Here is a 27,764-nt window from a genome sequence, read left to right on the forward strand (position 1 = left end):
TGGGGCTACTGCGGCCCAACATGGAGCCACACGCTGGCAGGCACCAGCCTTGGCCTGTCCCTCGGCAGGGCCAGGACTCTTCCCATCGTCAGCGTCTGCTGCTGCCGAGCATCCTCCTCCTGCAGGTGACCACAGGTGCACCACTCTAGCTAGTGGCCCAAGATGTCTGATTGACATTCCCGTTTACAGGAGTGCTAGGGGGCTCAGCCCGCTCAGTGTCTGACTCTTGATTGCAGCTCAGGTCATGATCCCAGAGTCGTGGGATCGAATGCCATATTAGGCTGTGCACTCACTGTGGAGGCTGCTTAGGATTCTTTCTCCCTCTGCCCCTCTCCCCTGCTTGCATTCTCCCTCCCTCCCTCCTTCCCTCCCTCTCTCTGTCTCTATTATAAACAATAACAGGGGTGCCTGGGTGGCTTAGTCAGTTAAGCGTCCGACTTTCGCTTAGGTCATGATCTTGCGGTTCTGGATTCGAGCCCTGCGTCGGGCTCTGTGCTGACTGCCAGCTCAGAGCCTGGAGCCTGTTTCAGAGTCTGTATCTCCCTCTCTCTCTGACCCTCCCCTGCTCACTCTCTCTCTCTCCTAGAAATAAATAAAAAAATATTTAAAAAAAAATAAAAATAAACAATAACAAAAAATTTACAGAGTAGTTGATGGACTATGGGAATCTCTCTGGAAATATGTGTATGTGTGTGGGGTGGGGGGAGATGCTTCTCTGACCTTGATGCTTTTAAATCAGGACCAGACTTCGTTGTTCCAAGTCTGCCAGGTGAGTGTTCTGTCGAAGTCTTGTTATTGCTGATTCGGAGCTTTCATCACCCCTGTGTTGTCAGACAGGCGGGGCGGGGGAGCCCCCCAGCGTGACGTTACAGCATCTCCATTTCTAACAGGACACATGCTTCTCCTCTTGATGGATTTCCACCGTGTTTCTCTTAATTGTAAAAACATAAAAAATTTAAAGCGCTTTGTAACGTTTGGTTCTGAAATGTAACGTTTCCTCCATCCATCGATTGTGAGTTGTTGTATTAAAATTGCAGTTCTCGTTACTTCTGACAGAAGAGGGAAAAACCACCCACTCCTGTTCAGTGTTTGTCTTAACTGGCTAATAAACACAGTGCCAGAGAACATTAGATAAAGAAAATACATAGAAACATAAAAATTGATTTTAATGGACCCCTGTCAGAGACCGCCATAATGAGCACAGGCATGGTAATAAATACCCGTTTTCGCCTCCAGTGTCGAGATTTTTTTCCTGTCGAGCTGCATGTTACAATCAATAGTACTTTTTTTTAGGTCAAAAAAAAAAAAATCAAACCTTTGAACTATATGAATACACTCTTCTCTTTCTATGAAAACCATCTGGCCGTGGTGCTCAGAAAATCATAGACACCAAATAATTCGTGGGGAATGTCATTTTGTCTCTTAGCATATTCACTTGCCCAATAAATCACAGAAATTTTGTTGAACTTTTTGCTTTAAGAAAAATTTCCTTGAAGTGAATTTGGGGAAGAAGAAAAAACATAAGACATTTTGTTAAATGCTCACTCTGGTGATGAGAACAGAAGGAAGAGGAGGCTTAGTTTTGAGCTGCTGCTTTCTGCTTCAGGGTTGGCTTCAGCAGTGCAGGAGTTCGGCGGCTTCAGTACGACACTCTTGTAGATGAACAGTGGAGGCTCAGTCTCGTGCCCNCCCGTTCCAGGCAGAGGAGAGAGAAAGACACCCACCTCCCTTTCCAGCAGGAGCCCCTAACATCTTCCTGTCACAGGGCCACCACCTGGCTGGGAGCCATGGTCGGCGAGATTCTGTGTGTAAGGGAAAAGCGGAAAGTGATTTTCAGCCGGCAGTCTGTTACCTACACACGGTTAACTTTGGGAGGGCCATTTAAAAGTTACAGATTCAGGGGCACCTGAGTGGTTCAGTCGGTTAAGCGCCCGACCTCGGCTCAGGTCATGATTGAACCCAGCTCATGGGTTCAAGCCCTGTGCCAGGCTTGGTGCTGATAGCTCAGAGCCTGGGGCCTGCTTTGAATGCTGTGTCTCCCTCTCTCTCTGTCCCTCCCCCACTCACACACACTCTCTAAAATGAATAAATGTTTTTGAAAAAAGCTTAAAAAAATAAAAGTTACAGATTCAAAAGTTCTTCATGAATACTCAGAACTCATAATTCTTTTTTTAAATGGTAGAAAGTTGAGATTTTGAGGAATGTGTATAGCCAAATGGCTACCAGCCTAAACCAAGATCTGGAACTCTCACCCGGCTGCTCCCTTGTGCTCCCTGCTAGTCCCAGGTCCTGTTGGCGTCTCCTGTTCTGACTTCTGTCTCGATTAACTGTGCTCGTTCTTGAGCTTTATATAGAGTTTAGGATATGTTCTTCTGTACTGGATCAGTACAGAATCGTGTTCAACGAAGTTTCTTGAGGGTCACCGTGTTGTGTGTACCAGTCAGTAGTAGGTCGTTCTTATTGGTGAGTGTAGTTTATTCTCCTGTTGACGACATTTGAATTGTCCAGTTTTTGGCTAGTTGGGGGTAAGGTTGAAATTTTTGTTCAAGCTTCTTTGGACCCCTTTTTGCTTCTCTGGAGTCAGCTCCTAGGTGTGGGATTGCTGGTTTGCAGGGCTGTGTTTAACCTCCCAAGAAACTGCCAAAACTTTTCCCAAAGTTGAACCATTTTATACTTCTTTCCGCCAGAAATTGTAGGGGTTTCCATTGCTCTGTGCTCTCACTGATGTGTGTTAGTTTCTTTTTTTTTTTTAATATTTTTTTAATGTTTTTTATTTATTTCTAGGAGAGAGAGAGAGAGAGAGACAGCGTGAGCAGGGGAGGGTCAGAGAGAGAGGGAATCACAGACTGAAACAGGCTCCAGGCTCTGAGCTGGCAGTCAGCACAGAGCCCGACGTGGGGCTCGAACCCACGAACCGCGAGATCATGACCTAAGCGAAAGTCGGACGCTTAACCGACTAAGCCACCCAGGCGCCCCGATGTGTGTTAGTTTCTAAAGTTTTAGCCATTCTAGTGGGCATGAGATGTTCTCGTTCTGATTTTAACTTTGCTCATGACCTCCTCTAACCACCTCTGTTGACCACTGCTGCCTTTTCGTTGTGGCTAGGTCTTCTGCCTGTTTTCACTGGGCATCCTGTTTCGTTTATCATTGATTTGTGGTTCCAGTTATCAGTCCTTTATCAGATACTGATATACGTATTTGTGTATTTGTACGTATTTGTGTATACGTATTTGTGTATTCGTGTATTGCCATATGTATTTCACAATTGGATGCTTGTTTTTATTCTAATGCCATCTTCCATCTAATGAGAAGTTCTTAATTATGAGGGAATATAACATAATGATTTTCTTAGCATTTTTTTGTCGTTAGGATTTGCCTACTGTTAACCTCTCCAATATTTTCCAATAAATTCTTCTAAAACTTGATAATTTCAGCCCTTATGTGTAGACCTAGGGCCCATCATCTTGAACCACCTTGTTGTGAGGTACTCCGTTTTTTTTTCCAGTTACTTAATTTTCTCATTTAGGAGGAGAAAACAACTCTCTCCATTGAATCCCCTTAGCACATATGTCAAATCAGTTGACTACTTGTGTGGGTCCCTGTGTCTGGACACTCTGTGGTTCAGGTGACGTCTTCATCTGTCCCACGCCAGAACTGTGTGGATGTGATTACACAGCTTTGTGATAAGTCTTGAATTAAGGTAATTAGGCTTCTAACTTGTATTCTTTCTTCCTAAAGAGTGTTTTGGCTTCGATGTGTTTTAATTTTCCATATTAAAGAATCAAGTTGTCCAGTATTGATCGGGATTTTGGTTGGGGATTCTGTAAATTTTTGTACCCAAATTGGGAGGGTTGGCCACTTTAAAAATCTTCCAGTTTATGAACATGGTTTATGTCTTCATTTATTCAGCTTGTCTTGAAGTTTCTTCTGTATTCTAGTTTCCAGCATAGAGATCTTGTATGTCTTTTGTAAATCTGACTTCTAAATATTTTAGTATTCTAAATTAATTTAAAACGGTTTTTCTTGGGGCGCCTGGGTGGCTTAGTCGGTTAAGCGTCCGACTTTCGCTTAGGTCATGATCTAGCGGTTCGTGGGTTTGAGCCCCGCATCGGGCTCTGTGCTGACTGCCAGCTCAGAGCCTGGAGCCTGTTTCAGAGTCTGTATCTCCCTCTCTCTGACCCTCCCCTGCTCACGCTGTCTTTCTCTCTCTCTCTCCTAGAAATAAATAAAAGTATTTAAAAAAAAAAAAAAAAACAAAATGGTTTTTCACTGACTGCTGTTAAATCATTTTTTTATGTTGATTTTTGATATGTTGGTCTTCTGTCCTCTTACTGAATTAGTAATTGTAGGAATTGTTTTGCAGATTCCTTAGGATTTTTGATATAGAAAGTTGGTTCTGTGATCAAAGCCAACTTCTTTCTGTTCTTTATGCCTTTTATTTCCATTCTCGCCACTGGCGGGGCCTCCAGCGTGTGGAGTAAACATCGTGATGGTGAATATTCTTCCCCTGTTCCAGTCATGGGGGTTTCTGATTGCCGAGCCAGAGGGCTGCCCCTATGGGTCTTACAGGTGTCCTTTCTCAGATGGAAAATCTACTGAGAAAGTAGATTTCTACTTTCCTCTACCTGGTGGACTTTGTTATTCTGTTTGTACATGTCTCAGCGTTATCCCATTATTATTATTATTACTTTTTTTAAACAAGTGGTAAGGGGCACTTGGGTGGCTCAGTAGGTTAAGTGTCTGACTTCAGTTCAGGTCATGATCTCATGGTTCATGAGTTTGAGACTCACATCAGGCTCTGTGCTGACGGCTCAGGGCCTGGAGTCTGCTTAGGATTTCGTCTCTCTCTCTCAAAAATATTAAAAACAAAATTTTTTAAAACAAGTGGCGAAGCAAAATTTTACACCAGTCTTGAAATACTGAACTATACCATGTAATTCATGATCTTTCCTGCATCCTCCCAACCACCATATTATTGGCTTACATTTGCTATTTTTTTTCAGTAGTTACGTGTTTACATCCATGAAGGATGTTCATTTATAATTTCGTTTTCGTGATGTGTTTGTCAGGCTTTGGCATTCGGGTTAGCCCGTCAGCATGAAGTGCCTTTGGAGGTATTTTCCCTCTTCTGGAAGCATCCTGTGAGGGGTTAGTGGGGCTTCTTTTTCCGGTTGTGGATGATGAATTCACCTCGGGTGCCATCCAGGTCTGGTGTTCCCTGTACAGAAAGCCTTGCAATCAGAATTCCTTTTTCCTACTAGAAGTCAGTGCTGCCCTTGCCCACCCAAGGGGCTGTACCAGCAGCTAGAGCCCCGTGTGCCCCTGAGGCCGTGTTCTCCAGCACTGCTGGTGCGCAGGGGCCAGGGAGGTTTCGAGCAGAGCCTCCTCGTGGTTTTGGGGATGCTGTTCTGCCCCTTCTCCATCAGTGCTTTTGAGTGATGGGGGTTTTTATCTCCCTGCGGGCCATGCTGCTTCCTTTGGTAGGGAAATTGGAGTTGGCCACTGACCTCTGTCTTCAGTGAAATTCTGCTTGTACTTCTGCACAAAGTAGGGCTCCTGTTCCCCACATCAGTCTGCTTGCCTGTTTGTATGGTTCATTCAATGGTCATTGGGGTGTTTTTGTGTAGGTTAGATTACCTTTCCCTTCTTAAAAATACTTAAATGCAGGATATCAGATGGGAAGGGGTATAATCTTATGACTTCCCGCCAATATCAGGTGTCCATTAATGATTGTCATGTTTAAGAGTAGCTGGTTTGCTTTTGCAAGAGCTTGATTTCTCCCCATACCACCTTTGTGTGGCTACAAAGCTTTGACCCCATCATTCCCTGTGGTGTCCAAAATCGAATGAGAAGGGGTGTTGACACATCAGTGTTATTTGGGGTCTTGTTTAGTTTTCCATAAAGTTGATTTCCTTTGATTCACTTGAAGAACAGACCGTGTAGCCCTGGGTCGCACTCACACTGTGACAGCAGCAGGAGTGTGTCTGGCTCCACGGTGCTGGAACTGCACGTGTCTTCCTTCACTTCTCAGAGAATCACCCTCATGTTTCATTTTTCATGTAAATCGTTTCAGAAGGAACATGGGAATGCAACACCGAGAAGGCTTACATAGTGCAATCAACTGAGCAGTTGTAAAAACTTTTTGTGTTTTGAAAACTTGCGTGCAGGCTGTTTCCTGCTTGGTAGGACCCATGGTGCTGCAGCACACGTGGCTTATCCACAGTTTGTGGCATGTTGCCGCCTGCCAGCTGTGCGTAAAGGCTGGGTAGCAGTACAGAGGCTAGTTGAGCCTGATCCTCCTTCCAGCAGTTGGCTGGCTAGGGCTTTCTGTCACTAGGCTCATGGACAAGGGCCCGGACCCTCCAGGGCCTGAGCATGTCACCGCAGGGTTCTGTCTGAGAGTGGGGGGATGCACCCCACTGGATGTGTGGTCAGCTCTTATCCTTGACGTGCACCAAAGCAGTCTCTCCATGGAAAGTGTGAAGACAAGATGCCTTCGAGGCTTTCTTGATGAGTGGCCAGGCCTGTGAGGTCACATTGCATGTGCTCTGTTTGAGTGGATAGCAGTTAGCTCCTGTGTGGATTTGCTACTTTCCTGTTCATTTTTAAGTGTTGTAAGCGATGGAGTGGCCCGCACGGGGAGGCTGATCGTGGTGCTGGCTGGTACCTGGCAGCCTCTCTGTGCCAGGCAGCCTGCCAGTCATGACTGAGTGAATCCTGAGGGTCTGCATGTCATGAGGCCTTCCCGGGAAGTTCCTTTGTTAGTTTTCCAGCAGACCAGGCGGTCCTCATGCAGACTCTGGCTGCCCCTTCGTACAGTCTTCTGAGGAAGGGGAGAGGCTCTCCTCGGGATAAACACTGGAAGAAGGTTTTAATCAAATCATGCTCCGGGGATTTGCTCCTGCTGCTCAGCCACCTCACGACTTTCCTTCGCTGGTTTGAACTGATGTGGGCGGTATGTGCTTAAGAAACTAATGATTTTGTTTTGCAGAGTGTTCCTTGAGGAGGAACACTTGACTCTTGAGTCAAATAAGCAGATTTCTGTGCAGGGAGAGCCTCCCCAGCTGTCTTCAGCTTCATAGAAAGTGTCTGGTTCTTCAGAACACTCAAATGCCCTGGTGAGTCCACAGCGCCTCGTCCTCGCCACCACCCGGGTCTGGATCTGTGCAGGTGGGGCCTGTGTGTGCAGAGCCTGCCCCCAGTTTCTGGGGGGACCCTCCAGACTTGGGTGGCTGGTGACACTCATGTGCACACAGTGCAGCCAGGCGTTCGGGGCGCAGCCATGGGGTGGTGGGCACCTTGCTGGGCTCGTAGCTCCTGGATGGTGACAGGTGAGGGAAGGCCACTGCGAGGGGACTGTGACTGAGTGACGGATGGTGGCCCTTGGCACTGGGCCTTCTGTGTTCATGGCGTGGGTTCCCTTGGTCACCTTGCGGAGAGCTGGCTGATAAAGGTGCTCATCTGATGGCCTTGCACTTTGCTGCCACAGCCTGGGAGAAGCCTGCTCAGCCACAGAAAGGCGTGCTGCCCTGTTCTCTGGTAAAGCCATATGGCTTCTGGTGAAGGAGAGAGAAAAGTGTGGCTTCAGAAGTTTTGCCTTTTCTCCTGTTTCTCCGAGATTCTGTTTCCCCATCTCGGCCTTTCCAGGGTCAGGGCTGGAGGGTGGGAGCAGGCAGGCTGCTGCCAGTGTTTAAGCAAGTGTCCCTGGGATTCAGAATCTTTGTTCTAGACTCAGCGAAAAAAAAGTGATGTGCTGTTGTGTTATTCCTGCCAATTTTATTAGTGTTGCGAGGGGGTGGAGGTGGAGGACAGACAGAAATGGCAAAACTCGCACGCCTGTGCCTGTGAGTAAGAAGCAAGCCGGCTGATTTAATCTTAAGCCCACCATGATCCTCCTGGAAGGAAGGAAAAAAATGTTGAATGACTGTTACAAATACAGGTTCAAAATATGAACCGAACAGTCACAGTGAAGGATTTGCTTCGGAAGTTTCTGGCACTTGCAGTATAAGCGCACCTGAGAGTAAGAGCAGGAAGTCGGCTAGCTTCGGAGAAAGGGGGGTGTGTTACCTGTGTGGCGTGTCAGGAATCTCCATATCTCTTGTTCTAGACAGGAAGTTCCCTTTTGGAGGCATTGGGCTCCCCCGTTCCTGACGTGGCAGCTCCTTTCCCAGGAAAGCTGCTCTCCTGGCCCCACTGTGCTGCCGGGAGAGCCCTTGCCCTTTTCTCGAGGAGGAGACCTGGCTGGTGGCACAGTATGGCCCAAGCCCCGCATGACCTACTGTGCGGTCCCACGGAGGAAGGCTGTCTCTGTGTCACTTGGTGAGTGTGGGCGCTCAGAAGCTGTAGCCAGCATCAGGGTTTGCTTGAACCCTAGAGGCGACCCCTCCCCAGCCCAGCTCCCTGGGCTACCCTGGGGTCCCCCAGACTCTGGGAGCAGCTCTCACCCCAAGGAGGGGCCCACCCTGAGGCGTGCAAGGTCTAGATGGTGCTCTCTCATGGTCCCACTTAGGATTTGTGGTATCTTGGAGCCATTTCTGATGGCCTAAGCCTGGTCATCGGTGCCCCTGCTCCATGGCCTTTTGTCACTGTCACTACTGAGGGTGGACAGGCCTGGATACAGTGGGCCCCTCCTGGGGTCTGGCTCAGCACATCCCTCCTTCAGCCTGGTTACTAGGCCTGTGGGCCCCCTTGCCAGCCTCTGTGTCTGTGGTCGCCCCTCCCACTTCTTGTCAGCTGTGGTCTGGAGATGCCATTCACAGGCCTGTTCACATTGGGAGGAAGAAGGTCAAGTAAACTCCCGTGAGAAAAACAGTGGGGTTTATGGCCATGTAGTGTCTTGAAGGCCACTTCCATTGTCCTCAGGAGTCTTCTTCCAGAACAGGTTGGGATGCCAGGAGAGGGTACTGGATGAGTAGGGACTTTGAACAGCTGGTGCCTGGTGAGTGTGCCTACTGCCTCAGCCAGGCCCGGGGCCAGGGCAGTAGTAGTGCTGAGGCCCCTCTCTCTACAGAGGGCGTGGGGCCAGTGGGCTGGTCACGGGGGCTCAGGAAAAGACTGTCAAGTGCTGTTCCCCCTGACATGACCCTGTACCACCACGGCTGCAGCAGCCACCCGCCTTTCTCTTGTGGTTCTCCTCCGTCTCCTCTGAATAGTTGAGAACAGACCTTCCTGATCAGTGTTAGTGATCCAGACCTGGTCTCTCTTGTGCTGGGTACCTGGGTGGGCACCTCTTTATACTTGCACATTTGTAAGTTCAGGCTCCAGAGTTACCGTCGGAGGGAGGAAATCCACAGTGCTCTGTCCAGACAGGTGTATGCCTCCTTCCCACATGTGCTCATGCAGCCATGCTGCTCTTGACGCTGCTCTGAGGAGGATGTGCCATCTGTGGGGTACAAAGCTGAGGCCACACAGCAATGCCCACATCTGTGCCTTGGTCCCTTATTTGGACCCCTTCCTCTACACCAGTGTTGCTCTTCATGATGGCCTTCTTTTTAATGAAAATGAAAAATACAAATATGAAAAATATTTATATATTGCCCTAGATTTCTTCTATTTTGTTTGGATTTCATTTCTAGAATTTTTGTTTGTATATCTTTCATATTTTCTGGTATTTAAGCCATGTGCAACTAGTGAATAATTCTCAATTGTTGTTTTGAAAGTGTTTGATCTATTTAAGCTGTAAAGTCTCAAAATATACTTGGTTTGTTAAATTTATTTCCTTAAAATTGTATCAATAATTAGATCAGCTCCTTGATATTAATGTACAGGAGAGCTCTTGCATGCTGATCACTTCAGAATTTAAATTGAGTTAAAGGTTAAATGAGTTTAATTTTTGAATTGAACTGAAGCATTGTCTTGTGTCAGATTCATCCAGAATTTTTTATCTCTAGTTTCCGTATCAAGCAGTGGAAGTAGATCTTTTTCTGATCATTCTGAATTTATTAGGTGTTCTTAAGTGGGTCACTTGTTCACTAATTCCTAGAGCATGGGTGTTCCTGCTGTGTCAGGCCCTGTTCCTTGAGGACGTGCACTGGGGACGCTGCAGAAGCCAGTGTGACAGCCCCACCTGTGTGGAGCCTGAGACCTGGGGTGGACTATAGCTGTGGTGCTGTCCCTGGACAGTGGGCATGAGTCTGAGCCTGGGGCACTGGCGGTACAGCCGCATGGGACGGAGCAAGGTGGGAGGTCATCGGGCAGCCAGGCCAGCAGGACCCAGCATTCAGCGGGACGGGAGGGAGGGGCAAGGTGCAGGGATGAGGCTGGAGTGAGTTGGGTGTCATGTTGAGATTGTTTAGGGGCTCATCCCCTCTGAAGGAGGGTCAGGTGGGGACGGGGGGGACAAGTGTCCTTCAGGCTGGGCGAAGCACATTCCATGGCGCCTTGGATTCCTGAGGCTAGCATGCTACTCGTAGCTGCCCTTCAGCTTTGGCTGTTGGAGACCAGCGATGTGTTGCTCATTCCACATCTGACGCATAAATGGCTCCATCCAAAAATGAACTCAACGGCTGGACTGTCCCATGCCTCCTGCGAGCCATGGGGGTGGCCCAGCAGGGACAGAGAACCAACATGGAGTGGCATTCGCACCAACTGTCCTGTGTTCTAGATGAGTCAGTCTCCTTGGAGCTTCGTGTTGCGGCTGGAGGAGGGGTAGGCAGGAGGGAGAGAAGGTGTTTCCCAGGAATGCAGTTCCTTCATCACCTCTGAGAATTCTCCCGTTGTCTTCTGTTGAGGAACCGTCTTCCATGTCCTTCCAGATTGGGCCGCGCTCGTGGCTCCAGCTCCAGGGTTGTTGACAGGAGAGCTACAGGTATCTCAGCGGAGCCCTGGGTTCTGCCTCTGCCTTGTGCGTGCCTAGCGCGGTAAGCTCCTCACCCTCCTCTTTGACCAGGTTTTCTCTAGTCTCGCTTAGTGTTTTCCTAAAGACCCTCATATGTGAAGCATTCCACATCCTGCCCGTCTTTCCTTGTCTTTCATTGGATTGGTGCACATGCATATAGAGATATTTTTAAATTTATTTTAATTTTTTATTTTATTTTTTTATTATTATTATTTTTGAATGTTTTTATTTCTGAGAGAGAGAGACAGCATGAGCAGGGGAGGGTCAGAGAGAGAGGGAGACACAGAATCTGAGCAGGCCGCAGGCTCTGATCGTTCCTGATGGAATCCACACTAGTACTCTTCACGCTGCTCTTTCCGTGCCTGCTTCCACACAGCGGCCCCCATGGCCAGTGCAGGTGGAACACGTAGGAGCTGCTTTCTCTGCAGCTCCGTCCACGTGCTGCTGGGGGAGTGGGCACTGCCGAGTGGGCAGCAGCTGACCCTCCCAGCTGGGGAGCAGACACTGGGCTTCCTCTATGGCTGCCTTCCCATAGAACGTTTAATGGCCAGGTGGGGCTGGGAAGTGTGCAGAGGCAGCATAGCTTGTCCTGAAGCTGCGGTGTTGGGTGGTGTGGTCCCCGTCCAGCTGGCTGATGGGGGGCCGTTGGGTGATGAATCTTCGCGTGGAGAACATGCACGTTCCAGCCAGTTTTCTGCCAGGTGTTTAGATAGGCAAAAAGTGGAATATAAATGAGTCCAGAAGGATGCAGTTATGAGGAGAAACATTTTAAAAAACTTAGCCCATTATAATAGGAAAATAAAAAGCTTTGGGGTAGGCTGATGATTTTTTTTGAACCTGGTTCCTTTCTGAAGTTGGAAAATGTCCTTGTGTGTAGTGTGTGCATGCGTGTGTGCGTGTGTGCACATGCGTGTGTGTAAGTGGATCCTGGATATTTCTGTTCTGCTCTAACGTTGCTGCCTCTAAAATACATTTAGAAGTAGGGGAAATTGCTCTTCTGAATTATTAGATCCTCAGAAGTTGCCTCTCGCAAGTAGTTGTTTCTTTTCTAAAAATCGTCTGGAAAAACACCTAGCTTTCTGATCTTTATTTTATCCAGTTCAGGGCTCTGTTAGGAAGAGTGATTGTATAACTGAGCACTGCTTTTATTAAAAAGAACTGGGCCACTTATTTCCTTCAAAGTTCCCGGTGTGTTTAAATCTTCTCTAGGTAAACAACTTTTATTGAAAATAATATTTTGAGACTGACACCTTTCTTCCCACAAGTGGTGCTGGCGGCCTTCTGTTGCCTGTTTGTCCTGCACGAAGCCTGGGTCTTGCACACCACTCTCGGGCACCGGTGGGCCATGTGCAGAGCTGGGGGCTGGGCAGGTGGGGCCAGGACCAGAGACAGGTGTCAGGTCCCCTGTTTTGGCTTTGTTTTGTTTTGTTTTTTTGACTCTCAGGAAGTGGTGGTGGGTGGAGATGGAATCCAGTACAGGCACAGAGACCTGATTGGGGGGGGAGTGTCCAGCGTGGGCACAGCGCACAGATGAGGTTAGAGGGTGTCCAGCGTGGACACAGCACACAGACGAGGCTAGGGGGTGGCCAGCGTGGGCACAGCGCACAGACGAGGCGAGGGGGTGGCCAGCGTGGGCACAGCGCACAGACGAGGCGAGGGGGTGGCCAGCGTGGGCACAGTGCATAGACGAGGTTCGGGGGTGTCCAGCGTGGACACAGTGCACCGAGTTGGAAGGGGGGTGTCCAGCACAGACACAGCACACTGATAAGCAGGAGAGCCTGGCATCATGTGGTGCTGTGGCATTATTTGGCTGCATGAGTTAAACCTCAGGCCTGCAAGTGGTCTTACAGGAATATTCTACAGCTCCTGCTCCCTGTTGAGGGTGAAAAACAGAAGCTGGGTGGGACTTTTCTGCTTCTCTTCCCATCCTGACTGCCTGTCTTCCTCACTCGGCTCTGGGGGTTTCTGTACATTGGTTTCCATCAGTTTGCACATGGGCACAAACTATTCAAAAATTGAGTAAATGCTATTATATCCATCAAGTGGTAATTAAGAATCATAGGGGCAAATGGTTAAGATTCTGACTGCCAAATGCTGATGTGTTCTGAATGCTTCTCTGTATATGACTCTTGGAATTTTCCAGATCCAGAGGTGGTCAGAACTCTAAGGGACTTAGGCAGCATGCAGGCCAGCCCTGCACTTTTCTGACAAACCAAAGTCCAGGGATTGGGTGCCGTGTCTGGGCCGCCATGCTGCCTGGTGCGGGGACCACGACTGGAGAAGTCAGCTGGGGCTCTGACGTCTCTCGAGGAGGACCTCTGTGGGGCGGGCTGGCAGCCGGCAGCACATCCTCTGGTCCTCTGTGTTGTGCCCAGGAGCTGCAGAACCTGCTGTGCTGCTGCTCCTGAGGACCCACCCGCCTGGGGTGGGGGTGGGGGTCCTTCAGGATCATCTCCGAGCTTTCCAAGGCGTCGGGTGCCCCTGCCTCGGAAGGAGAGCGCTGACTGGTAGTGGCAGTACCCAGGCAGAAGGCCACGCAGGGCAGAAGCAAGAAGCCCTGGGGCTGGTGAAGGGCATTTGTGCCATGGACGTGGGAGTCCTCCCTCCGGCTGCGGTCCCTGCTGGAAGGGGACGGGGCAGGAGGCAGAGGGCTGTGGCGGAGGTGGTCACTCTGCCCAGTTGCCTGTGGAAGCCTGTGTACCACCAAGCATGTTCCCCTCGTCACCTTTGCTGTATCTGTTTATTTCAATAAAGGAGGCAACTGTAGCTAGTTGACTTTTTTTTTGTTAGGATTCATTTGTTAAATTGGCAAACATGTTGAAGAAGTGAGTGTGTGGTATAATTTCAGTGTGCATCTAAGTGTCCTGTCTCGGCGCTGCCTGGCTTTGTCCGCCGGCAGTGTTGCCCGCCCGGCTCATGAACTTTAGCCTTTCTTCCCTTCCTCCATCAGGCCAGCTCTGGGGACCCTTTTTAAAGGGATAACTCATTATGGGGTGTCTTGGTTTTTGCCTCTGAGTTTTCAAGTGCTTTCTAGGTTTTTATTGCCTAAAGATTCATAGGCTGTAGACCTACTGTGGTCAATTGCTCTCTGGAGAGGAAACAGACAGACAGCTTCACAGTTGTGTTTAGCCTTAATATGTGGGGGCCAAAAACATGTTCAGGATGCCTGGAGCCCCTGAGCTTAAAAATGCAAGCAGTAAAATTTCTGAAGGTAGTTCCTTTTCTGTATCTGTTATTACAAAACCCTTAAAATTATTTTAGCATGTGACATACTAATAGTTTCTTTTTTCTTTTTACTTTTTGACAAATTATGTATAAGGAAATTAGTTTACTTGCATGAAAAGTCATGTGTTTGTGAACATGAATGCTTTTACTGGTTAAGCAGTCTAGAGGATCACTTTTCGTCAAAGTAAGACTTTGGTGTTAAGCATCGCGGCTGCTATAAGAAGCCCATAAGAGAGGTCTAATTTGAGGGCTGTTCATTGCGCTTCAGCCTCAGTCACTGTGGGGATCGTTGGAATGGACAGAACTAAACACATGTGATCCTTTTTAAAAAAAAAAAAATTATTTTCAGTTTATTTCCCTGATCTAGAGCAGCACAGTTACATCATCTGCAGAGAAGTTGTCGTTCATCTGATCTGGATGGTACACGAGGCTGGGCCAGCTGGTGGTCTCTGTGGATGGCTGTCCTCCGAGACGATGGGTCACAGTTCCCAGCCAGGGAAGGGGAGGACGTCCCCTTTTGTGCCTGCATAATCAATACTGTTTTGACCCCAGCACACCCTTTTGTGACAGAACATACAAAACACAAACTGTGCCGTCTTCACTGCTTGGGAAGCATCTAGTTCAGTGTATGAGGTACCTTCTGGGGAAGTGTCCAGGTCATCGCACAAGGTACGTTCTGGGGAAGCATCTAGTTCTAGTTCAGCATGCGAGGTATATTCTGGGGAAGTGTCTAGGTTGGCGTACAAGGTACGTTCTGGGGAGGTGTGTAGGTCAGCGTATGGGGTACATTTGTGTCACTTGTAGCCATCACCACTCTCCAGCTCCAGGAGGGTTTTCCTCTTCCCAGACCGGGACCCTGTGCCTCCATCTGCTCTGAGACTAGGCCCTGGCCCCCACCGTGCTGCTTTCTTGCTTTGTGCCCATACACGGTTTGCTATCCAGAGCTGCTGGGCTCTCCCAAGCCAAGAGCTGCGAGTCTGGGGACTCTGGTCCCCCTTACCACCCCCCTCAAGATGTCTTGGCTTGGACAGTAGGCGACTGCACAGTGTCCTTGGTCTGTGGGGTGGTGGCAGGTAGTGCGCAGAGCCCTCTGCTTTCCTCTGCCTGCTCCCTGTTGGGGCCAGGGAGGGTTGCAGAGCCAGCGTGGCCCCATTTTGCAGAGAGGTGGAGAAGACCTTTGATGGAATATAAAGCTTTCTATAACTGTGGGCAAGTATTGTTGACTAAACAGGGTTGTGATCCAGGGAGAGTGTGAGAATGAGGTAGAAGAGAAACAAGAATGGCCTGTCTTTACAGTTCGCGTGGGAAGGGCGCCAGCTCACCTCTCTGGCCTTTCGTCCAGTCCCTGTCCTGTCCAATGCCACTGGACGACTGCAGAAGGACAGTGGAGGAGGGTTACCAGGAAGGCCAGAGGGCACAGAGTGGAAGGGGATGGGGACCGGTGGCCGGCTGGCTGCAGACCAGATGGAAGGCAGCTTCTGCTTCGTGAACCCCCACGCTGGTAATTCTAGGTGGCTCTGGTTTGCGCTTGAAGTTTTTGACTCTTGCATAGTTTCGGGGGCTGTTATTGCAAACGGGCATACATCTCTGTGAAGTTCTAAGGTGTTCTGACCTGTAACGAACACTTCCCTTTCCTCTCTGTCTTTAAAGGGGTCAGTGTTGGGCTCAGTGATCAAATCCCAAAGTATCAAATAAGCACTGGTAAACCTCTAGTGGGTATACTTAGCACGTATCTCGTACTTCTAGTGGGTGTACCTAGCACGTATGTAGTATGTCTAGCGGGTGTACCTGCAGACCCTGATCTGCCCCTGCTGCCTGGAGGCTCAGCCCCTACTTCCCAGACAGCTTTCCTCTTGTGTTGCCAGCCAGTGTTGCTGTAGAGCCCAGGGGTTGCCTCAGCCTTGACCCGTGCACCCTGAGTACATTTGCCCCTGTGTGTGCACTGGGCCTTCCTGCTGTGCAGAGAAGGCCTTGAAGACCCTGTACAGAAGGGAGAGGTGGGGTGTCTGAGAAAAAGTGACCTCTTCTTTCTAAAGCCTGCTCGTGGGTGCTCAATCACGGGAGCGTGTGGGGACTTAGTGGTGGGGAGGTGGCAGTCAGCCGGTCGGTTTTACTTTCGTGGAGAATTCCGTGTTGTGAACACAGCTCCTCGGTAGTCTGGGGAAGTGCTGCACCTGTTGGACGAACTGGCTGTCAGTGCCTCTGTGGCGCGTGGGGGCTGCCGGGTGCGGGCAGGAGGGTTTCTGCTGATGTCCACAGGTGGCTGTGCAGACTACGGGCATCACATGGTACTTTCCAGAAAATTATTCTTTTAGCTTTTCCACACATATATAACCTTTCAGCATTTTCCTCTAGCTCTCTCATTAATGTATGTAAAAATATTAAAGTCCTTGTATATTACATTAAAAAGTATGTCAGCTGCTTGGCTTTTTTCTATTTATTAAAACTTTTCAAGCAGTAAAAACATTTTACTTGTTAATGAGGGAAAGTGGGAAAATTAATGACATAGAGCTTGGATCCACCCAGACGTCTCCTCTTAGCCATGCACAGCCTGCACACTCCCCACGCATGCAGTCTAATTTCCGTGACAGGGTTCAGTAAGCAAATGCAAATAGACTTAATGATTTGCATCAGTAGATCATTTCTCAGTTTAATATCCTCTGATATTTTGGGTCAAGGGCTCTTTCTTTGGGAGGCTGGAACAATTTCTAGAGCTAAAATCACTAATATTAGCAATAATATATTATGTTCAAGTGAATTGAGATAAATGCAGCATTTGCACAAAGTCAGATTTGCACGTTCTCCCACCCACTGTGGTTGAGAGATGCTACCTAATGAGGTGGACTGACAGACCGGCCGTCTCTCCCTGGGCAGGTGGTGGGTGCCCGGGTGCCTGGCACAGAGTGTGTCATCTCACTGGCCCCGTGTGGGGAGCCCACAGGAGCACACCATGCATTTCTGTTGAATCCGTTCCACAAAGAAGTGAATTTCAGAGTCCATTTGGTGAACACTTGCGGAGCTTTTCTGTGTCAGGTGTGTGGTAGCATACGGTGCCGGGGGCGAGACACGTGCTCCTGTCCTCCAGGAGCTTTGTCGGGGGAGACGGTTGTCAGTAATCACACATGTGGCCCTGGAGAGGGAAAAAAAAGATCTACAGAAGGCACGGGGACTGACGGGGGTAGCTCGGTACCCAGAGCATCAGGGAAGGTCTCCGGGGAAGGAGGTGCTGAATCTTGGCCTTTGCCGGCCCCCAGGGCCACCTCTGCCCCTTCCCCCTGCCAGGTGCGGGCTCACCCAGCCTCGTGGTAGAGAGGCTGGTCAGTGGTCTGCTGTTCCCGGGCTCACTCCCTACCTGGTGACCCTGCCACTTGCTGACCTTACTCTGAACACCTGTCTGGTGACCTGATGCACGTGTACCTCATGTGCCACAGCCATGAGCCTCCACGAGTGATGAGCTTGTAACGTTTTCATCTGTGAAACTGATGCTTGTTTTAGCAAATAGCATGCAATGTAATTCTTCCCAGGGTTTCATCTGTGTTTACAGTCCATTTTGTGTTCTGCTTCTTAGTCTTAACCTTACATTGTGGGTGTTTCTTATTAAGCATCCTTTTACAGTCTGTCTGGAACATTCCTTGTAAAGGCTGTGTGCAGTGGTCGTGCTGTCATCTTGACTACTTCTGCTCTGGTGAACCATTGCTCATGACTGGGCCCCAGCACCTGTCCCCCAGGAGCATCCCTGAGCGCTGGGTGTGCACTTCCTCGACAGGCACGCGCTCTGGCCTCGCCTTTGGCCTTTCCCCTCTCAGGGCTACTGCAGCATCATTTCTGATCCCGTGTGGGACCACCTCACTCTGGAACAGACGAGGCTCTGCTCTCGAGGATGCGGAAGTGCCAGCCCTGACCTCTGGCCCCGTAGCCCCTGCCCTCGGGTCCCATGCTGGCTGTGCTTCCTGGTGCTTCCACCAAACGGCCCCCCTTTCCAAGGTGGGTGAGCCAGCGTCCCTAGACCTGGGCCCCCAGTTTTAGAGTTTTAACTCTTCTGCTTTACAGCTGTAATTAGACCAATCCCTTTAACTGCTCCATGCCTCAGTTTCTCCATGTGAGGTGGGACCTAATAGCCTCTACCATGTAGAACAGGTGGAGCATTCAGTGAGCGAAAACACAGGACGCTTAGGCAGCGCCCCATGTAGTAAGCACTGGCGTGCCGGGGGTCTTCCTCGTCAGTCCAAGCCTCACTCTCACTACTGCTGTTTCCTAATGTAGCCTCTGGGTCCTCCCACCACTGCTGCCCCCACCTGGGGGGTCCTCCCCTTCCCCTTACACCCACACTCCACAGCTGTGTCTTGGATCTCCCCCTCGGGGGGAAAGGGACATCCTGGGGCTCCCTGGCCAGGCGTGCCTGGGGACCTGTCTGTCCTCTGAACTCCTCCTGCTTTGCGTTTACTCCGTGCTTGCCCCGCCCACAGTTCCTTTGATGGCCTCCTCCTGTCTTCTGGCCGCTGAGTTCCTGGAGGTCAAGGACCATGTCTGTCCTGCCTCTTCACTCCAGTCCCCCTGGTACCAGCACCTGGGCACTTTAGACCCCTTTCTCTAAAGCTGGAGCAGGGGAAGGCTGGAATATCCGTGCTCCTCCTAAAGAGGGCTGTCGTTCTGGAGGTCAGAGGTGGAAAAAGCATGCAGTTCAGGGGGTTATTTCAGCCAGTCACCAGGAGTGTCACTCCCTTGGGTCTCCCTAAAGCAAGGGCGCACCGTGTCCAGACCAGGGAAGCCTGCCTCAGTGGCTGGGCCTTCTCAGAGTGGGCAGCCTCCTGGGGGCTGTGCAGGTGGCATCTGCCTGAGCTTCCACGTACGCTCCTGTTCTCCTCACCTGGGCAGTGTCCACACCACTGTGCCAGTCTTGCCCTGTGCGTATCCTTCCCCGCATCACCTTGTCACCTGAGACCAGGCAACATTTTCTGCTGTCATTGGTCTCTGTGAACGCACTTGTGAGGGGCTGAGCGGTGTCCTTCCCACGCCCCAGGTTCCTGTGTCAGTTTTAACCACTGTGATCCAGAGTGTGACTGCATTTGGAGTTCAGGTCTTTAAAGAGGTACTTAGGTTAAATTGAGCTTGTTAGGGAGGGCCCCAGTCCATGGTGATTGTGTCTAATCTCCCCTTTTCATAAGAACATCAAATTCAGAGGGAAGACCACATGAGGACACAGGGAGAAGGCGAGCCAGGGAAAGAAGCTTGAGAAAGAAGCCCAGCCTGCAGACATCTCCATCTTCAACTTCTGGTCTGTATAGTCCTTGCTCCTGGCCTGTGGTTCTTCGTTACTGCAGCCCTGGCCAGCTAGTGCAGCCCTTACCAGTGACTGCCGTGTCGTTGATTGTGTAGATCACTTCATTTCTTATTGCCATGGAAATCTGAGGAAGGGAAGCAGCCCTCCCTGACCAGCTCTGTCCCTGAACACCAGCCTCATCAGCAGAGCCAGAATGGGTAAGGTGGGGGCTTGGGACACAGGAGTCATGGAAGGAGGATTAAAACGGTGTTCTATTCTCTATAGGAGAAAAGCAAAGTTTGAGAAAGCATCCTCTCCCCTCCCCTCTTCTTTTTAATAGAGACTGTTTTTTTAGAGTAGTAAATTAAGGCGAAGGTCCAGAGATTTCTCCTATGCCTCGGCCCCCACACATGCACGGCCTCCCCCACTGCCAGCATCCCTGAGTCAGTGAACCTGTATTGACATGTCATCCTTACCCAAAGTACATGGTTTCCTTCCTGACTCGTTCTCAGTGAAAGCATCCATTTTTGAGACAAATCCAGCAGTGACTTGAAAAGCTGGCTCTGGTGAATAATGTGTGGCCGGGATCGTGTTTGCTTTTCCCATGTAATAGTTCTGTGCCTTTGTGCCGGTATTGCTGGCTCTCCCTCTAGTTCCACGGACTGGACTTGGAAAGTCTGCCAATCAGCCCTTTCTTGGATGGAGCCTGATGGCGTCTTTGCTTCTGCAAAATGTGAACGACTACACTTCCTTTTTAAAGCTCTTTTCTCAGGCTTTGGTGTCCTGTTGTGTCTGTTTCACCCGCCCCTGTCACTGCGCGGTCCCCACAGCTGAGGGCAGTTAGCGTCCCCACGTTCCTTGTGCTCCAGATGCGGGAACGACTCCCCTGTCTCGTGATCAGAAAATGGCTCTGATGAGAAGCCTGTGGAAGGACTCCAGAGGCGCCGTCAGGTACAGACCTCACTTTGTATCCGCTCTTCTCTGGGGAGCGACTTGTCCCCCAGTCTCCTTGTTGAAACCTCTGGGGCTTTCTCTGTGACTCTTCTCCAGTTCCCTAAGGGTTTAGCCCGTCCTGGGTCTCGGTGTCAATGCCTGGGTCATGGGGTCGAATGTTAGCATCTTTAGGATCTTTCTTTAATGTTTATGTTGCTACATGTATTTCTTCCATGGTAGAAAAAAATTGTAATTTGCCTTTGATACTGCCTTGTATCCTTGAGAACTGTACCAAAGGAACTCACTAATGAGTTCAGTAAATGTTAAGTAATTAGGTAATTGGTGTTTCAAATAGAGATTATGCAGAAGTCTTTGAACTTTTATATAGGTGTTTACAAAGTATTTTAATGATAACTGGGGAAGTTGGTGATGGTTTTTTAGATGGAATAGGAATTCATTATTTTTTTTCCAATTACAATAATGATATATAAGCCCCTGTAGCTTGAAAATTCCGTCTACAACACATTTTCAGGAGCAAATTTTAACACATTTGAGGAGTTCTCCACTTTTGAGAACTGAAGTAAATTACACATCATCAAAAGGAACTATTTTACAATATTTATCTACAAATACAAGATTACATTTGGAGATATGTTGTAGTAGTTGCCCTAGTTCAGTATGAAACAAAGGATGTTCTGTCCTAGATGCGTTCCCCGTCATGCCGGAGGGTGTCCCCAGCTTTGCCTTTGTAGGTGCTCCACAAAGGCGCTCCCCCGCGTGCTCCCACGGCTGGGACGCCCCTGCTCCCCTGCACTCGGGATGAGATGGCACAGGCCACCTCGAGTGGGTCCAGGATCTAGCCTGGCGTAGTGGGATCTTAAGGATGCAGGCCAGAGAATCTTTGTGAAACAGGAAGCTTATCCACTGTTGATAAATGGCCAAATAGAAGTGTATGACACCTTGACTAACAGACTGTGATGAGATTGAAGGTGGTCTTTTCTAGGAAATCCTTATTGAAATACTGCCCGTTTCGGGTAAATGTAATAGTACAATGAGCCCTCTAAACTCAGTGGAAACATTATAGAATGCAAATTGAAGGTTTGTGGGTGTCTTTCCTTCATGGATTTGTTATCTTTGCAGAAGTGAAAAACATCAATATTTTATGGCTTTTCCTCAGGATTTTTGTGTCTTATGAGTTGTAAGGACTGTGGCCGTGATCCTCCATTGGCTTTCTGTCTCCAGGATGTCCTTGACCCTGCTGCCTGGGGTGGGGGCTGGGGAGAATGCCATTTTCATCTGAGTTAGCAAATTTCCCGTTTTCCCTCTTTAAATGGAAGTTGTGGCGTTCTTTCTCCTTCCTCTCCTTTCTGAGATTGGAAATTGTGTTCCAGTTCTGTTGTAATATTGTGAACTTCGTGTGCAAATCTCCTGTGTCTTTTTGTTATTAACACTTGGCACTGTACCCAAGGAGCAGGCCTCACGGTCCCTCCACTTTACGTCTGGTTTTATAGTCTTCGTTTTTGCTCTTTTGTGAAAATATAGTTGATTTGGAGTCTCTCACAAAGTGTGTCAGATCATTTTTGCTGTTTCTCTTTTTCCCTTCAACTTTCTCTTATTTTCCCATTTCGATCTCAGATACCCTTCTTAGGAGCTCTCATGCTTCATGCCAGCCCCGTCTGTTCTGCCATGGGGCAGCCTGCTCTCATTCTGTACCTGCAATGGTGGCATTGACCATTATCCTGCTTGGCATTTGGGATTCAGATAAGCAGTGTTTGGCCTCCTACGTGGGGGGCAGGGTTTGATCTCGTTCTCCGAGAAAACTTTATTTACCAGGGCACAACTTCTACATTGGAGCCAAGCACAGGGCCCACACACAGGCATCATTTTTTTTACCCTCTGAAATTAACTTGCTTGTTTACCTGAATCTTCACCTTCCTTAGGTGAACCTCTTCCTTGATTGCAAGGATAATAGATCTCATGGCATAGTATGCTGACCTAGGCTACATATTTACCTGTATGCTGTATTTTTAATGTTTATTCAGAATGACATTTTCAAATATTTAATAAGAATTAATAATTGAATGTACTCTTGGCTTTTTACTTCGCCCTGGGATCTCATAAGATCTTTGAAGCTAAAACTAGTTTGGGCCCTTAAGGGGTTTATAGAAATTAGGTATGTCTGAGTATGAAAATGGTTGGCATAGTGAAAAAATTGAGTCCTTAAGTAATTTGCTATTCCCAGTGATAATTAGAAGAAACCCCATCCTAGCTACGTTTTCCAGTCATTTCCCCCCTGCTATTTTAGGGGAGAGTTGTTGCTATTATCAGCTATTTTTTTTCCATGGGATCCTGTAGTAAGGTAAGGGGCTTTGGTGTATTGTGTATCTTCGTGGGTTATTAGATTGTCACTTCTAGGAGATGAATGCAGGTTATAGAGTGTGTCATGCTGTACGTCACCTTGTCCTCAGGAATGTTTCAGAAAACTGAGTAAGAGTAAATTCTTCTAAATTTATGATTGAAATTAGCAATTTTATTAGGTCCTTTAAAAAGTTTGTAGTTTTGACAAAGACTTAAAAAACCACATGTATGTATACACAGCTTTGTTCTCAGAGGTCTGCAGATGGTGCTTAATTTGTCTTGTGAAAGGACACGGGTTTCAGTGGAATACCGTGGCCGAGGAACGGGCCCGGTGCAGGTTCCATTCCTGTGGCGGCCCACGCGGAAGGCGGATGCGCTCCAAGATTTACTGGCACCACCTTAGCCATCATTCCCCTAAGTATTAATTTTAACTCCACTAATAAGAAACTGAACAAAAGTGGAATTATGAGTTCAGTAGTATTCTATGAAAGGTCAGTTGTTAAAAAGGCAGAGTCTGACATTCTGTGAGAAAGGTGCCTTCATTAATCATCCTGCTAGGAGAACATGGGGCGCTCCTGACCAGCACCAGTGAACCTTGCAGCCTGCACACTCAGGGCCTGATGGTGCAAGCTTTCTACAAGGATTATTTAAATATATGTTGAGATAATTTAAGGAATTTATCTTTGTAATTTGAAGATGTGTGTATAATACAGGAAATCTTATGAGGTATGCTTTACTATTTTGAAAAAGGAAAAACCCCAGCTAATTTCATAGGCACGTTATGACGGACGTGTACTCTGGACATGGCTAGCTTTGCTGTATCTTGGGTAGTGGTGCGTTTCCAAGTGGGTGAATGTGCATCTCCTACTTGTGTCCTCTGCAAATACTAATAAGCTTCCTGTAGTCGCCTCCGTTTTCTGTGTTAATGGCTAAATATTACATGTTTTGATCCTGTTCTGTGAAACAAATCGTAGCCCACCCTTGGTCTGTTGTGTGTATCACAACCAGGTGCCTACTGTGTGCACAGAATTTAGACATCAGATTAAATTAGGAGTATTTTATGTGTCCTGTCAATTTAATGTTCAAGTTCAATACAAATAATATAAGTCATTATGCAGTGAACCGGTGACACATCAGTTAAATACCTTTATTTTTTTTAAATATTTTATTTATTTCTGAGAGAGAGAGAGAGAGTGTGTGTGTGTGTGTGTGTGTGTGTGTGTGTGTGAGCAGGGGAGGGTCAGAGAGAGAGGGAGACACAGAATCTGAAACAGGCTCCAGGCTCTGAGCTGGCTGTCAGCACAGAGCCCGACACGGGGCTCGAACCCACGAACCGTGAGATCATGACCTGAGCCGAAGTTGGACACTTAACCAACTGAGCCACCCAGGTGCCCCTAAATATCTTTTATAGTGGCTTCTTGACAGGTTGTCATCCAGCTATTAAAGCACAGTATTGTTGGAGCAAAAGTCTGTTTCTAGATTCCCTCTGTGTTGCTGCTACTGGACCTCATCAAAAAAGCACCTATATACGAGACTAACCCAGAATACTTGCTGTTTCTTCCCAGACAGATATTTCCAGACTTTTGTTGCTTTTTGTTCTGTCCCTCACACTGCGTTATGCCAGAAGGCAATGGAATGTGCTTTCTATGGAGAGAGGAGGGCAGGGAAGTTGTCCTTTTTTTTTAAAGATTCAGGACCTTACTGTCCTCAAGCCGTGGTTCTCTGGTTAATCTCATTGCATCTCTTCTTGCTACGATGTTAATCCTCCTCTTTTAGGAAGTGATAGGTAGACACCAGATAGTCATGACAGGGACAGTCCCAGGCATGGGACATTTCCTTTGGAATCTGTGCGCTCTGTGTGGACAGTGATGAGGCCAGACAGGGCGAAAGTGGGGGGACAGGTCGGAAGGGAGGTTATTGTGACCTGGGCTCTGCTAGAGCTCACAGGGCCTGCTGTGCTGCCTGAGACCTAGGATAAGGGGACAGCAGCTGCCTGTACATCCTCTGTTCTGAGCCAGCCCCACTACTTTGCCCCTCGGGGGTGGCCAGACCTGCTGCTGCAGGTGAAGAAGCTCAAAAACCTTCAGCAATTTGGCAAACCTCACGTGTTGCCATTCTTACAGTTTTATGAATGTGGGTGCCAAGACCATACCTTGTCTGTCACATGCTGGCGGGACTCCCACTTGCCTAGGAGGATGTTCAATCTGCTCTAAAGCCTACAGTCCTGCTTCTGGAAGGTTCGGTTCAGTTTCATCAAGACAAAGTTTATTAGATCCTACAAAATAGCATAAATTGCTATGTCTGCAGTGCTACGGTTTTGTCTCTTGTCATAATTTTGGCTTAATGGCTGTTTGTGCTACATTGACCAGGTCCATGGGTTGCTTAACATAAGTGATTACATTTGCTTATGATTAAAAACTTCCTCCATTAGAAATGCAGTACCCAGGACTTGTAAATGATTCGTTGTTGGAGCTTTATACTTCATTAGCCACGTCGTCAACTAAGAGTTGTCTAAGAGTTAGGGACACTTGTAATGAGCTGTGTAATAGAGACCCTCCAACAAAATAGAGAGACCCAGGTCTTCTTGGAGCAGCTTAGCATGCAGATAAAAAGGCTGCCAAACATGTGGTGAATGTGCTGTGCCGTGGGCTAAGGCACACGCTGTTCTGACTTGGAATGGCATGGGTGAATAAAGTATTTTATTACTGGAGCAAGACTTGTTGTAAAAAATTATATACCATTCATGACCAAAATCCTTCAAAACACTCCGTCACCATTCCCCTCTGAACCCTATAGCTTAAGTCCTAAGCATCTCACGAGTCTCTTGATATCACATTAAAAAAAATTCCATTTAATGGTGCTTGTTTGGGAATGCCATTCCAGCCCTCCTTGGCGGTCCCCCACCCTCCCATTCATTCATCTTTGGTGTTTCCCCCAGTGTTTGACGGCAGGACCCTGCAGCCCTGATTTCCTGTGTACAGTAACGTGGATGATTATGTGCTTTATTATCAGAAGACACCTCTCTAAGAGAGGGAAGTTGCTAGAATAACTACATTAAATGTGATGGGCATTTTTGTGACAGACGTAAAACTCCTAATCTCGAAAGCAGTTGCTTCGTGGGTCAGGCGGCTGTGTTAGCTTTTCTCTTCTGACAGCAGCAGGAGAAGCTTTGTTTGCCTGTTATGCACAGGATGAGGTCTGCTGTGTGACCCTTACTTGGTGCAGATGGCGACTCTGACTGGGGTGGAGGAAGTGCCGCTGGCCCTGGAGTGCGAGGACATGGGGCCAGGCCAGTCCTGACTCCACCACTTACTAGCTGTGTGACCTTGAATGAGCTGCACACCCTCATTTAGGTCACTCTGTAAAAAGGAAGTTAATAGCAGTCTCCCAGTATTGGGGGAGGAATAAGAACAGAGACACTCCGTTACAGGTACGCTTGGTGCAAAAAGGTCCTCAGTCATTCCTTCTGTGAATGCTCGTCCACTGTGGGATGCGGGGTTCGAGGCACTTTGGCTTTGGTTTCTGGTGGTTGTCAGGGTGTGCAGTTGGCTTGTATAGCTCACGGTGCCCTTCGCTGGCCCTGGGGTTGGGGCTGGAGCTTGTCAGTGTCCACAGGCATCGCCGTGGTGCTCCTGGGAGCTGTGGCTGTCCCTGGCCAGTATTGTGACCTCAGGTGCCACTTTGCATCCCCTGAACCCACATTTTCTAGAGGATTTCCCCTTGTGTGTATATTTAAAAGTTATTTAAGAGATCATTTTAAGTTTTAATTTTGGTTGTAGAAATTAAAAATTCTGAAAACGGCATTGGATGCCACGTGAAATACAGAATTCCTTTCATCAGGTCTTGACTTTCCTGCTTGCAGCAAGGTCATATGATGGGTCGTGCTGGTTGATAGAGTGTGGATCTGTCATTCATGGGTTGGTAATTTTTGGAGCACTGCAATACAATTAAATATACTTAACCTTAAAATTACCCTGAACGTGACTGAGTCTTTGATTCACAAGCCCCTTCTGGTTCTTAACGTGGCCTCGGTTTGATCGTTATAAGGATGAATCATCCTTGCGCTGTTGGGAATGGACTGTTTCAGTGGCTTAAATGCCCAATAATTGAGAACTTTCCCCTCTGCTCCGTGTGCAGTGTGACCAATGGAAGGTGAAATCTTGACCCTTTGTCTGTCTTTGCTGTGCCTGTCGCCATCTGTATTTGAAGGTCAGCAGCACTGAAATGGGGGACTGAGTGCGTTTAAGCCTTGCTGGGTCCTTTTAGGCGGTGCAGTGCGGGCTGGGGCTCGGCTGCAGGTTCCTCCAGGCAGTAGGCAGGAAGACCCTGGCCTTGCCTGGCTCGTGTGACGTTCCCCAGAGCTGGGTCCTCCCCGTGCCTCCTGCCACGTGTGCCCCACGTTCTCTTCCTTGCTCTGGCTTGGAAGTCTCCGCTCACGCTCTGCCTTTGGGAAGCCAGCCTTGCTGGCCCCGTGCTCCGTCCCCGGCTGATCCAGAGTAAGGGGTGTTTATTTTGCTCCATCTGCAACCCTCCTGCCGCAAACAGTCCCCTGGGCCTCTTGGTTCAGGCACAAGGTCGGAGGACGCGTCCCAGAACGGGCTGCCTTGCCTCTGACGACTGCCCCGTTCTCCCCCAAGATGAACACTTTCTGCTTACGGGAGGGAGTAAGGCCCTTGCAGAGCCACCTGTTCGTTCTGCCGTGTTATGAAGAGTAAGGGCAGCTCCTGGAGGGGGTCCCGGAGGGGGTCCCGGTGTGTAAAGCGGCAAGTGGGGCTGGGTGGGGCTGCATAGAAACCTGGCTCGTGCAAGGGAAGTTCTGGGCCCAGCGTGGGGACAGAACCTTGCAGAGCAGCGGGATTCCTGAGAGCCAGTAATACAGTGTGGTGTGATCTCCTTGGATGTGGAATTTAAAGAATTATAGGTACCCTGAGCTCCTGATAGGTAAAAGACAGTAAAAAAAAAATAATAAAATAAAAAGAAAGAAAGAAAAAGAAAAAAGAAAAGTAGTGAAAGACACAGTCTGTTCTCTTAACTGATGTATAAGGCCATGAAAGCATCATGTGGAATAATATGTGCTAGATGTGTTAGAGAAATGTGACGCTGGTGTGTGAGCCTCTCAGCCCTGCGATCAGCGTCACAGTGTATCTCGCT

General features: G+C 48.5%; 1 protein-coding gene across 5 annotated transcripts in view; it reads left to right on the forward strand.

Moving 5' to 3' along the window:
• MGMT (O-6-methylguanine-DNA methyltransferase) overlaps positions 1 to 27,764 on the forward strand; it is a 284,287-nt gene that overhangs the window by 63,230 nt on the left and 193,293 nt on the right. The gene's annotated exons all lie outside the window — the stretch shown is intronic.

Source organism: Crocuta crocuta, unplaced genomic scaffold (assembly GCF_008692635.1).
Source record: "Crocuta crocuta isolate KB4526 unplaced genomic scaffold, BGI_CrCroc_1.0 scaffold466, whole genome shotgun sequence".
NCBI lineage: Eukaryota > Metazoa > Chordata > Mammalia > Carnivora > Hyaenidae > Crocuta > Crocuta crocuta.